Genomic DNA, 14,579 nt, shown 5'->3' with positions numbered 1-14,579 from the left:
TCTGTTAGCTGAATGCACAGATCAGAAAGAAGTTTCACAGAATGATTCTGTGTAGTTTATATTTGGAGACATTCCTTTTTCCACTATTACCCTCTTAGCGCTCCGAATCTGCACTTGCATTTTCTACAGAAAGAGTGTTTCAGAACGGCTCAATCAAAACTAAGGTTCAACTCTTTTAGTTGAACAAACAGAACAGAAAGAAGTTTCACACAATTCTTCTGTGTAGTTTTTATTTGTAGACATTCTTTTTCCCAATATAGGCCTCTCAGCGCTCAGAATGTCCAATTGCAGTTTCTACAGAAAGAGTGTTTCAGAACGGCTCAATCAAAAGTAAGTTTCAAATCTGTTAGTTGAATGCACAGAACAGAAAGAAGTTTCATACAGTGCTTCTGTGTAGTTTCTATTTGAACATATTCTTTTTTCCACTATTACCCACTTAGCGCTACGAATGTCCAGTTGCATTTTCTACAGACAGAGTGTTTCAAAACTGCTCAATCAAAAGTATGGTTTAACTCTGTTAGCTGAATGCTCAGATCAGAAAGAAGTTTCACAGAATGCTTCTGTGTAGTTTATATTTGAATATATTCCTTTTTCCACTACTACGCTCTTAGCGCTCCAAATGTCCAGTTGCGTTTTCTACAGAAAGAGTGTTCAGATCTGCTCAATCAAAAGTATGGTTTAACTCTGTTAGCTGAATGCACAGATCAGAAAGAAGTTTCACCGAATGATTCTGTGTAGTTTATATTTGAAGACATTCCTTTTTCCACTATTACCCTCTTAGCGCTCCGAATCTCCACTTGCATTTTCTTCAAAAAGAGTGTTTCATAACTGCTCAATCAAAAATATGTTTTATCTCTGTTAACTGAATTTACAGATCAGAAATAAGTTTCACAGAATGCATCTGTGTAGTTTTTATTTGAAGATATTCTTTTTCCCAATGTAGGCCTCTTAGCGCTTAGCATGTCCAATTGCAGTTTCTACAGAAAGAGTGTTTCAGAACGGCTCAATCAAAAGTAAGGTTCAACTCCGTTAGTTGAATGCACAGAACAGAAAGAATTTTCACAGAATGCTACTGTGTAGTTTATATTTGAATATATTTCTTTTTCCACTATTACCCTCTTAGCGCTCCGAATGTCCACTTGCATTTTCTACAGAAAGAGTGTTCAGAACTGCGCAATCAAAAGTATGGTTTAACCCTGTTAGCTTAATGAACATATCAGAAATAAGTTTCACACAATGCTTCTGTGTAGTTTTTATTTGAAGATATTATTTTTCCCAATATAGGCATCTTAGCGCTCAGAATGTCCAATTTCAGTTTCTACAGAAAGAGTGTTTCAGAAAGGCTCAATCAAAAGTAAGGTTCAACCCTGTTAGTTGAATGCACAGTACAGAAAGAAGTTTCATACAATGCTTCTGTGTAGTTTATATTTGAACATATTCTTTTTTCCACTATTACCCACTTAGTGCTACGAATGTCCAGTTGCATTTTCTACAGACAGCGTGTTTCAAAACTGCTCAATCAAAAGTATGTTTTAACTCTGTTAGCTGAATGCTCAGATCAGAAAGAATTTTCACAGAATGCTTCTGTGTAGTTTATATTTGAATATATTCCTTTTTCCACTACTACTCTCTTAGCGCTCCAAATGTCCAGTTGCATTTTCTACAGAAAGAGTGTTCAGATCTGCTCAATCAAAAGTATGGTTTAATTCTGTTAGCTGAATGCACAGATCAGAAAGAAGTTTCACAGAATGATTCTGTGTAGTTTATATTTGGAGACATTCCTTTTTCCACTATTACCCTCTTAGCGCTCCGAATCTGCACTTGCATTTTCTACAGAAAGAGTGTTTCAGAACGGCTCAATCAAAACTAAGGTTCAACTCTTTTAGTTGAACAAACAGAACAGAAAGAAGTTTCACACAATTCTTCTGTGTAGTTTTTATTTGTAGACATTCTTTTTCCCAATATAGGCCTCTCAGCGCTCAGAATGTCCAATTGCAGTTTCTACAGAAAGAGTGTTTCAGAACGGCTCAATCAAAAGTAAGTTTCAAATCTGTTAGTTGAATGCACAGAACAGAAAGAAGTTTCATACAGTGCTTCTGTGTAGTTTCTATTTGAACATATTCTTTTTTCCACTATTACCCACTTAGCGCTACGAATGTCCAGTTGCATTTTCTACAGACAGAGTGTTTCAAAACTGCTCAATCAAAAGTATGGTTTAACTCTGTTAGCTGAATGCTCAGATCAGAAAGAAGTTTCACAGAATGCTTCTGTGTAGTTTATATTTGAATATATTCCTTTTTCCACTACTACGCTCTTAGCGCTCCAAATGTCCAGTTGCGTTTTCTACAGAAAGAGTGTTCAGATCTGCTCAATCAAAAGTATGGTTTAACTCTTTTAGCTGAATGCACAGATCAGAAAGAAGTTTCACCGAATGATTCTGTGTAGTTTATATTTGAAGACATTCCTTTTTCCACTATTACCCTCTTAGCGCTCCGAATCTCCACTTGCATTTTCTTCAAAAAGAGTGTTTCATAACTGCTCAATCAAAAATATGTTTTATCTCTGTTAACTGAATTTACAGATCAGAAATAAGTTTCACAGAATGCATCTGTGTAGTTTTTATTTGAAGATATTCTTTTTCCCAATGTAGGCCTCTTAGCGCTTAGCATGTCCAATTGCAGTTTCTACAGAAAGAGTGTTTCAGAACGGCTCAATCAAAAGTAAGGTTCAACTCTGTTAGTTGAATGCACAGAACAGAAAGAATTTTCACAGAATGCTACTGTGTAGTTTATATTTGAATATATTTCTTTTTCCACTATTACCCTCTTAGCGCTCCGAATGTCCACTTGCATTTTCTACAGAAAGAGTGTTCAGAACTGCGCGATCAAAAGTATGGTTTAACCCTGTTAGCTTAATGAACATATCAGAAATAAGTTTCACACAATGCTTCTGTGTAGTTTTTATTTGAAGATATTATTTTTCCCAATATAGGCATCTTAGCGCTCAGAATGTCCAATTTCAGTTTCTACAGAAAGAGTGTTTCAGAAAGGCTCAATCAAAAGTAAGGTTCAACCCTGTTAGTTGAATGCACAGTACAGAAAGAAGTTTCATACAATGCTTCTGTGTAGTTTATATTTGAACATATTCTATTTTCCACTATTACCCACTTAGCGCTACGAATGTCTAGTTGCATTTTCTACAGACAGAGTGTTTCAAAACTGCTCAATCAAAAGTGTGGTTTAAATCTGTTAGCTGAATGCTCAGATCAGAAAGAAGTTTCACAGAATGCTTCTGTGTAGTTTATATTTGAATATATTCCTTTTTCCACTACTACTCTCTTAGCGCTCCAAATGTCCAGTTGCATTTTCTACAGAAAGAGTGTTCAGATCTGCTCAATCAAAAGTATGGTTTAACTCTGTTAGCTGAATGCACAGATCAGAAAGAAGTTTCACAGAATGATTCTGTGTAGTTTATATTTGGAGACATTCGTTTTGCCACTATTACCCTCTTAGCGCTCCGAATCTCCACTTGCATTTTCTACAGAAAGAGTGTTTCAGAACGGCTCAATCAAAACTAAGGTTCAACTCTTTTAGTTGAACAAACAGAACAGAAAGAAGTTTCACACAATTCTTCTGTGTAGTTTTTATTTGTAGACATCCTTTTTCCCAATATAGGCCTCTTAGCGCTCAGAATGTCCAATTGCAGTTTCTACAGAAAGAGTGTTTCAGAACGGCTCAATCAAAAGTAAGGTTCAACTCTGTTAGTTGAATGCACAGAACAGAAAGAAGTTTCATACAATGCTTCTGTGTAGTTTCTATTTGAACATATTCTTTTTTCCACTATTACCCACTTAGCGCTACGAATGTCCAGTTGCATTTTCTACAGACAGAGTGTTTCAAAACTGCTCAATCAAAAGTATGGATTTAGTCTGTTAGCTGAGTGCTCAGATCAGAAAGAAGTTTCACAGAATGCTTCTGTGTAGTTTATATTTGAATATATTCCTTTTTCCACTACTAATCTCTTAGCGCTCCAAATGTCCAGTTGCATTTTCTACAGAAAGAGTGTTCAGATCTGCTCAATCAAAAGTATGGTTTAACTCTGTTAGCTGAATGCACAGATCAGAAAGAAGTTTCACCGAATGATTCTGTGTAGTTTATATTTGAAGACATTCCTTTTTCCACTATTACCCTCTTTGCGCTCCGAATCTCCACTTGCATTTTCTACAAAAAGAGTGTTTCATAACTGCTCAATCAAAAATATGTTTTATCTCTGTTAACTGAATTTACAGATCAGAAATAAGTTTCACAGAATGCATCTGTGTAGTTTTTATTTTAAGATATTCTTTTTCCCAATGTAGGCCTCTTAGCGCTTAGCATGTCCAATTGCAGTTTCTACAGAAAGAGTGTTTCAGAACGGCTCAATCAAAAGTAAGGTTCAACTCTGTTAGTTGAATGCACAGAACAGAAAGTATTTTCACAGAATGCTACTGTGTAGTTTATATTTGAATATATTCCTTTTTCCACAATTACCCTCTTAGCGCTCCGAATGTCCACTTGCATTTTCTACAGAAAGAGTGTTCAGAACTGCGCAATCAAAAGTATGGTTTAACTCTGTTATCTTAATGAACATATCAGAAATAAGTTTCACACAATGCTTCTGTGTAGTTTTTATTTGAAGATATTATTTTTCCCAATATAGGCCTCTTAGCGCTCAGAATGTCCAATTGCAGTTTCTACAGAAAGAGTGTTTCAGAAAGGCTCAATCAAAAGTAAGGTTCAACCCTGTTAGTTGAATGCACAGAACAGAAAGAAGTTTCATACAATGCTTCTGTGTAGTTTATATTTGAACATATTCTTTTTTCCACTATTACCCACTTAGCGCTACGAATGTCCAGTTGCATTTTCTACAGACAGAGTGTTTCAAAACTGCTCAATCAAAAGTATGGTTTAACTCTGTTAGCTGAATGCTCAGATCAGAAAGAAGTTTCACAGAATGCTTCTGTGTAGTTTATATTTGAATATATTCCTTTTTCCACTACTACGCTCTTAGCGCTCCAAATGTCCAGTTGCATTTTCTACAGAAAGAGTGTTCAGATCTGCTCAATCAAAAGTATGGTTTAACTCTGTTAGCTGAATGCACAGATCAGAAAGAAGTTTCACCGAATGATTCTGTATAGTTTATATTTGAAGACATTCCTTTTTCCACTATTACCCTCTTAGCGCTCCGAATCTCCACTTGCATTTTCTACAAAAAGAGTGTTTCATAACTGCTCAATCAAAAATATGTTTTATCTCTGTTAACTGAATTTACAGATCAGAAATAATTTTCACAGAATGCATCTGTGTAGTTTTTATTTGAAGATATTCTTTTTCCCAATGTAGGCCTCTTAGCGCTTAGCATGTCCAATTGCAGTTTCTACAGAAAGAGTGTTTCAGAACGGCTCAATCAAAAGTAAGGTTCAACTCTGTTAGTTGAATGCACAGAACAGAAAGAATTTTCACAGAATGCTACTGTGTAGTTTATATTTGTATATATTCCTTTTTCCACTATTACCCTCTTAGCGCTCCGAATGTCCACTTGCATTTTCTACAGAAAGAGTGTTCAGAACTGCGCAATCAAAAGTATGGTTTAACTCTGTTAGCTTAATGAACATATCAGAAATAAGTTTCACACAATGCTTCTGTGTAGTTTTTATTTGAAGATATTATTTTTCCCAATATAGGCCTCTTAGCGCTCAGAATGTCCAATTGCAGTTTCTACAGAAAGAGTGTTTCCGAAATTCTCAATCAAATGTCAGGGTCAACTCTGTTAGTTGAATGCACAGAACATAAAGAAGTTTCATACAATGCTTCTGTGTAGTTTATATTTGAACATATTCTTTTTTCCACTATTACCAACTTAGCGCTACGAATTTCCAGTTGCATTTTCTACAGACAGAGTGTTTCAAAACTGCTCAATCAAATGTATGGTTTAACTCTGTTAGCTGAATGCTCAGATCAGAAAGAAGTTTCACAGAATGCTTCTGTGTAGTTTATATTTGAATATATTCCTTTTTCCACTACTACTCTCTTAGCGCTCCAAATGTCCAGTTGCATTTTCTACAGAAAGAGTGTTCAGATATGTTCAATCAAAAGTATGGTTTAACTCTGTTAGCTGAATGCACAGATCAGAAAGAAGTTTCACAGAATGATTCTGTGTAGTTTATATTTGGAGACATTCCTTTTTCCACTATTACCCTCTTAGCGCTCCGAATCTCCACTTGCATTTTCTACAGAAAGAGTGTTTCAGAACGGCTCAATCAAAACTAAGGTTCAACGCTTTTAGTTGAACAAACAGAACAGAAAGAAGTTTCACACAATTCTTCTGTGTAGTTTTTATTTGTAGACATCCTTTTTCCCAATATAGGCCTCTTAGCGCTCAGAATGTCCAATTGCAGTTTCTACAGAAAGAGTGTTTCAGAACGGCTCAATCAAAAGTAAGGTTCAACTCTGTTAGTTGAATGCACAGAACAGAAAGAAGTTTCATACAATGCTTCTGTGTAGTTTCTATTTGAACATATTTTTTTTCCACTATTACCCACTTAGTGCTACGAATGTCCAGTTGCATTTTCTACAGACAGAGTGTTTCAAAACTGCTCCATCAAAAGTATGGTTTAATTCTGTTAGCTGAATGCTCAGATGAGAAAGAAGTTTCACAGAATGCTTCTGTGTAGTTTATATTTGAATATATTCCTTTTTCCACTACTACGCTCTTAGCGCTCCAAATGTCCAGTTGCGTTTTCTACAGAAAGAGTGTTCAGATCTGCTCAATCAAAAGTATGGTTTAACTCTGTTAGCTGAATGCACAGATCAGAAAGAAGTTTCACCGAATGATTCTGTGTAGTTTATATTTGAAGACATTCCTTTTTCCATTATTACCCTCTTAGCGCTCCGAATCTCCACTTGCATTTTCTACAAAAAGAGTGTTTCATAACTGCTCAATCAAAAATATGTTTTATCTCTGTTAACTGAATTTACAGATCAGAAATAAGTTTCACAGAATGCATCTGTGTAGTTATTATTTGAAGATGTTCTTTTTCCCAATGTAGGCCTCTTAGCGCTTAGCATGTCCAATTGCAGTTTCTACAGAAAGAGTGTTTCAGAACGGCTCAATCAAAAGTAAGGTTCAACTCTGTTAGTTGAATGCACAGAACAGAAAGAATTTTCACAGAATGCTACTGTGTAGTTTATATTTGAATATATTCCTTTTTCCACTATTACCCTCTTAGCGCTCCGAATGTCCACTTGCATTTTCTACAGAAAGAGTGTTCAGAACTGCGCAATCAAAAGTATGGTTTAACCCTGTTAGCTTAATGAACATATCAGAAATAAGTTTCACACAATGCTTCTGTGTAGTTTTTATTTGAAGATATTATTTTTCCCAATATAGGCATCTTAGCGCTCAGAATGTCCAATTGCAGTTTCTACAGAAAGAGTGTTTCAGAAAGGCTCAATCAAAAGTAAGGTTCAACTCTGTTAGTTGAATGCACAGAACAGAAAGTAGTTTCATACAATGTTTCTGTGTAGTTTATATTTGAACATATTCTATTTTCCACTATTACACACTTAGCGCTACGAATGTCCAGTTGCATTTTCTACAGACAGAGTGTTTCAAAACTGCTCAATCAAAAGTGTGGTTTAACTCTGTTAGCTGAATGCTCAGATCAGAAAGAAGTTTCACAGAATGCTTCTGTGTAGTTTATATTTGAATATATTCCTTTTTCCACTACTACTCTCTTAGCGCTCAAAATGTCCAGTTGCATTTTCTACAGAAAGAGTGTTCAGATCTGCTCAATCAAAAGTATGGTTTAACCCTGTTAGCTGAATGCACAGATCAGAAAGAAGTTTCACAGAATGATTCTGTGTAGTTTATATTTGGAGACATTCCTTTTTCCACTATTACCCTCTTAGCGCTCCGAATTTCCACTTGCATTTTCTACAGAAAGAGTGTTTCAGAACGGCTCAATCAAAACTAAGGTTCAACTCTTTTAGTTGAACAAACAGAACAGAAGGAAGTTTCACACAATTCTTCTGTGTAGTTTTTATTTGTAGACATTCCTTTCCCCAATATAGGCCTCTTAGCGCTCAGAATGTCCAATTGCAGTTTCTACAGAAAGAGTGTTTCAAAACGGCTCAATCAAAAGTAAGGTTCAACTCTGTTAGTTGAATGCACAGAACAGAAAGAAGTTTCATACAATGCTTCTGTGTAGTTTCTATTTGAACATATTCTTTTTTCCACTATTACCCACTTAGCGCTACGAATGTCCAGTTGCATTTTCTACAGACAGAGTATTTCAAAACTGCTCAATCAAAAGTATTTTTTTACTCTGTTAGCTGAGTGCTCAGATCAGAAAGAAGTTTCACAGAATTCTTCTGTGTAGTTTATATTTGAATATATTCCTTTTTCCACTACTACGCTCTTAGCGCTCCAAATGTCCAGTTGCATTTTCTACAGAAAGAGTGTTCAGATCTGCTCAATCAAAAGTATGGTTTAACTCTGTTAGCTGAATGCACAGATCAGAAAGAAGTTTCACCGAATGATTCTGTGTAGTTTATATTTGAAGACATTCCTTTTTCCACTATTACCCTCTTTGCGCTCCGAATCTCCACTTGCATTTTCTACAAAAAGAGTGTTTCATAACTGCTCAATCAAAAATATGTTTTATCTCTGTTAACTGAATTTACAGATCAGAAGTAAGTTTCACAGAATGCATCTGTGTAGTTTTTATTTGAAGATATTCTTTTTCCCAATGTAGGCCTCTTAGCGCTTAGCATGTCCAATTGCAGTTTCTACAGAAAGAGTGTTTCAGAACGGCTCAATCAAAAGTAAGGTTCAACTCTGTTAGTTGAATGCACAGAACAGAAAGAATTTTCACAGAATGCTACTGTGTAGTTTATATGTGAATATATTACTTTTTCCACCATTACCCTCTTAGCGCTCCGAATGTCCACTTGCATTTTCTACAGAAAGAGTGTTCAGAACTGCGCAATCAAAAGTATGGTTTAACTCTGTTAGCTTAATGAACATATCAGAAATATGTTTCACACAATGCTTCTGTGTAGTTTTTATTTGAAGATATTATTTTTCCCAATAGAAGCCTCTTAGCGCTCAGAATGTCCAATTGCAGTTTCTACAGAAAGAGTGTTTCAGAAAGGCTCAATCAAAAGTAAGGTTCAACCCTGTTAGTTGAATGCACAGAACAGAAAGAAGTTTCATACAATGCTTCTGTGTAGTTTATATTTGAACATATTCTTTTTTCCACTATTACCCACTTAGCGCTACGAATGTCCAGTTGCATTTTCTACAGACAGAGTGTTTCAAAACTGCTCAATCAAAAGTATGGTTTAACTCTGTTAGCTGAATGCTCAGATCAGAAAGAAGTTTCACAGAATGCTTCTGTGTAGTTTATATTTGAATATATTCCTTTTTCCACTACTACTCTCTTAGCCCTCCAAATGTCCAGTTGCATTTTCTACAGAAAGAGTGTTCAGAACTGCTCAATCAAAAGTATGGTTTAACTCTGTTAGCTGAATGCACAGATCAGAAAGAAGTTTCACAGAATGATTCTGTGTAGTTTATATTTGGAGACATTCCTTTTTCCACTATTACCCTCTTAGCGCTGCGAATCTCCACTTGCATTTTCTACAGAAAGAGTGTTTCAGAACGGCTCAATCAAAACTAAGGTTCAACTCTTTTAGTTGAACAAACAGAACAGAAAGAAGTTTCACACAATTCTTCTGTGTAGTTTTTATTTGTAGACATTCTTTTTCCCAATATAGGCCTCTTAGCGCTCAGAATGTCCAATTGCAGTTTCTACAGAAAGAGTGTTTCAGAACGGCTCAATCAAAAGTAAGGTTCAACTCTGTTAGTTGAATGCACAGAACAGAAAGATGTTTTATACAATGCTTCTGTGTAGTTTATATTTGAACATATTCTTTTTTCCACTATTACCCACTTAGCGCTACGAATGTCCAGTTGCATTTTCTACAGACAGAGTGTTTCAAAACTGCTCAATCAAAAGTATGGTTTAATTCCGTTAGCTGAATGCTCAGATCAGAAAGAAGTTTCACAGAATGCTTCTGTGTAGTTTATATTTGAATATATTCCTTTTTCCACTACTACGCTCTTAGCGCTCCAAATGTCCAGTTGCATTTTCTACAGAAAGAGTGTTCAGATCTGCTCAATCAAAAGTATGGTTTAACTCTGTTAGCTGAATGCACAGATCAGAAAGAAGTTTCACCGAATGATTCTGTGTAGTTTATATTTGAAGTTATTCCTTTTTCCACTATTTCCCTCTTAGCGCTCCGAATCTCCACTTGCATTTTCTACAAAAAGAGTGTTTCATAACTGCTCAATCAAAAATATGTTTTATCTCTGTTAACTGAATTTACAGATCAGAAATAAGTTTCACAGAATACATCTGTGTAGTTTTTATTTGAAGATATTCTTTTTCCCAATGTAGGCCTCTTAGCGCTTAGTATGTCCAATTGCAGTTTCTACAGAAAGAGTGTTTCAGAACGCCTCAATCAAAAGTAAGGTTCAACTCTGTTAGTTGAATGCACAGAACAGAAAGAATTTTCACAGAGTGCTACTGTGTAGTTTATATTTGAATATATTCCTTTTTCCACTATTACCCTCTTAGCGCTCCGAATGTACACTTGCATTTTCTACAGAAAGAGTGTTCAGAACTGCGAAATCAAAAGTATGGTTTAACTCTGTTAGGTTAATGAACATATCAGAAATAACTTTCACACAATGCTTCTGTGTAGTTTTTATTTGAAGATATTATTTTACCCAATAGAGGCCTCTTAGCGCTCAGAATGTCCAATTGCAGTTTCTACAGAAAGAGTGTTTCAGAAGGGCTCAATCAAAAGTAAGGTTCAACTCTGTTAGTTGAATGCACAGAACAGAAAGAAGTTTCATACAATGCTTCTGTGTAGTTTATATTTGAACATATTCTTTTTTCCACTATTACCCACTTAGCGCTACGAATGTCCAGTTGCATTTTCTACAGACAGAGTGTTTCAAAACTGCTCAATCAAAAGTATGGTTTAACTCTGTTAGCTGAATGCTCAGATCAGAAAGATGTTTCACAGAATTCTTCTGTGTAGTTTATATTTGAATATATTCCTTTTTCCACTACTACGCTCTTAGCGCTCCAAATGTCCAGTTGCATTTTCTACAGAAAGAGTGTTCAGATCTGCTCAATCAAAAGTATGGTTTAACTCTGTTAGCTGAATGCACAGATCAGAAAGAAGTTTCACCGAATGATTCTGTGTAGTTTATATTTGAAGACATTCCTTTTTCCACTATTACCCTCTTAGCGCTCCGAATCTCCACTTGCATTTTCTACAAAAAGAGTGATTCATAACTGCTCAATCAAAAATATGTTTTATCTCTGTTAACTGAATTTACAGATCAGAAATAAGTTTCACAGAATGCATCTGTGTAGTTTTTATTTGAAGATATTCTTTTTCCCAATGTAGGCCTCTTAGCGCTTAGCATGTCCAATTGCAGTTTCTACAGAAAGAGTGTTTCAGAACGGCTCAATCAAAAGTAAGGTTCAACTCTGTTAGTTGAATGCACAGAACAGAAAGAATTTTCACAGAATGCTACTGTGTAGTTTATATTTGAATATATTCCTTTTTCCACTATTACCCTCTTAGCGCTCCGAATGTCCACTTGCATTTTCTACAGAAAGAGTGTTCAGAACTGCGCAATCAAAAGTATGGTTTAACTCTGTTAGCTTAATGAACATATCAGAAATAAGTTTCACACAATGCTTCTGTGTAGTTTTTATTTGAAGGTATTATTTTTCCCAATATAGGCCTCTTAGCGCTCAGAATGTCCAATTGCAGTTTCTACAGAAAGAGTGTTTCAGAAAGGCTCAATCAAAAGTAAGGTTCAACTCTGTTAGTTGAATGCACAGAACAGAAAGAAGTTTCATACAATGCTTCTGTGTAGTTTATATTTGAACATATTCTTTTTTCCACTATTACCCACTTAGTGCTACGAATGTCCATTTGCATTTTCTACAGACAGAGTGTTTCAAAACTGCTCAATCAAAAGTATGTTTTAACTCTGTTAGCTGAATGCTCAGATCAGAAAGAAGTTTCACAGAATGCTTCTGTGTAGTTTATATTTGAATATATTCCTTTTTCCACTACTACTCTCTTAGCGCTCCAAATGTAAAGTTGCATTTTCTACAGAAACAGTGTTCAGATCTGCTCAATCAAAAGTATGGTTTAACTCTGTTAGCTGAATGCACAGATCAGAAAGAAGTTTCACAGAATGATTCTGTGTAGTTTACATTTGGAGACATTCCTTTTTCCACTATTACCCTCTTAGCGCTCCGAATCTGCACTTGCATTTTCTACAGAAAGAGTGTTTCAGAACGGCTCAATCAAAACTAAGGTTCAAATCTTTTAGTTGAACAAACAGAACAGAAAGAAGTTTCACACAATACTTCTGTGTAGTTTTTATTTGTAGACATTCTTTTTCCCAATATAGGCCTCCTAGTGCTCAGAATGTCCAATTGCAGTTACTACAGAAAGAGTGTTTCAGAACGGCTCAATCAAAAGTAAGGTTCAACTCTGTTAGTTGAATGCACAGAACAGAAAGAAGTTTCATACAATGCTTCTGTGTAGTTTATATTTGAACATATTCTTTTTATCACTATTACCCACTTAGCGCTACGAATGTCCAGTTGCATTTTCTACAGACAGAGTGTTTCAAAACTGCTCAATCAAAAGTATGGTTTAACTCTGTTAGCTGAATGCTCAGATCAGAAAGAACTTTCACAGAATTCTTCTGTGTAGTTTATATTTGAATATATTCCTTTTTCCACTACTACGCTCTTAGCGCTCCAAATGTCCAGTTGCATTTTCTACAGAAAGAGTGTTCAGAACTGCGCAATCAAAAGTGTGGTTTAACTCTGTTAGCTTAATGAACATATCAGAAATAAGTTTCACACAATGCTTCTGTGTAGTTTATATTTGAAGACATTCCTTTTTCCACTATTACCGTCTTAGCGCTGCGAATCTCCACTTGCATTTTCTACAAAAAGAGTGTTTCATAACTGCTCAATCAAAAATATGTTTTATCTCTGTTAACTGAATTTACAGATCAGAAATAAGTTTCACAGAATGCATCTGTGTAGTTTTTATTTGAAGATATTCTTTTTCCCAATGTAGGCCTCTTAGCGCTTAGCATGTCCAATTGCAGTTTCTACAGAAAGAGTGTTTCAGAACGGCTCAATCAAAAGTAAGGTTCAACTCCGTTAGTTGAATGCACAGAACAGAAAGAATTTTCACAGAATGCTACTGTGTAGTTTATATTTGAATATATTTCTTTTTCCACTATTACCCTCTTAGCGCTCCGAATGTCCACTTGCATTTTCTACAGAAAGAGTGTTCAGAACTGCGCAATCAAAAGTATGGTTTAACCCTGTTAGCTTAATGAACATATCAGAAATAAGTTTCACACAATGCTTCTGTGTAGTTTTTATTTGAAGATATTATTTTTCCCAATATAGGCATCTTAGCGCTCAGAATGTCCAATTTCAGTTTCTACAGAAAGAGTGTTTCAGAAAGGCTCAATCAAAAGTAAGGTTCAACCCTGTTAGTTGAATGCACAGTACAGAAAGAAGTTTCATACAATGCTTCTGTGTAGTTTATATTTGAACATATTCTTTTTTCCACTATTACCCACTTAGTGCTACGAATGTCCAGTTGCATTTTCTACAGACAGCGTGTTTCAAAACTGCTCAATCAAAAGTATGTTTTAACTCTGTTAGCTGAATGCTCAGATCAGAAAGAATTTTCACAGAATGCTTCTGTGTAGTTTATATTTGAATATATTCCTTTTTCCACTACTACTCTCTTAGCGCTCCAAATGTCCAGTTGCATTTTCTACAGAAAGAGTGTTCAGATCTGCTCAATCAAAAGTATGGTTTAATTCTGTTAGCTGAATGCACAGATCAGAAAGAAGTTTCACAGAATGATTCTGTGTAGTTTATATTTGGAGACATTCCTTTTTCCACTATTACCCTCTTAGCGCTCCGAATCTGCACTTGCATTTTCTACAGAAAGAGTGTTTCAGAACGGCTCAATCAAAACTAAGGTTCAACTCTTTTAGTTGAACAAACAGAACAGAAAGAAGTTTCACACAATTCTTCTGTGTAGTTTTTATTTGTAGACATTCTTTTTCCCAATATAGGCCTCTCAGCGCTCAGAATGTCCAATTGCAGTTTCTACAGAAAGAGTGTTTCAGAACGGCTCAATCAAAAGTAAGTTTCAAATCTGTTAGTTGAATGCACAGAACAGAAAGAAGTTTCATACAGTGCTTCTGTGTAGTTTCTATTTGAACATATTCTTTTTTCCACTATTACCCACTTAGCGCTACGAATGTCCAGTTGCATTTTCTACAGACAGAGTGTTTCAAAACTGCTCAATCAAAAGTATGGTTTAACTCTGTTAGCTGAATGCTCAGATCAGAAAGAAGTTTCACAGAATGCTTCTGTGTAGTTTATATTTGAATAT

This window comes from Symphalangus syndactylus, chromosome 13 (genome assembly GCF_028878055.3).
Source record: "Symphalangus syndactylus isolate Jambi chromosome 13, NHGRI_mSymSyn1-v2.1_pri, whole genome shotgun sequence".
Classification (NCBI taxonomy): Eukaryota; Metazoa; Chordata; class Mammalia; order Primates; family Hylobatidae; genus Symphalangus; species Symphalangus syndactylus.
Note: the sequence above shows the minus strand (reverse complement) of the source record.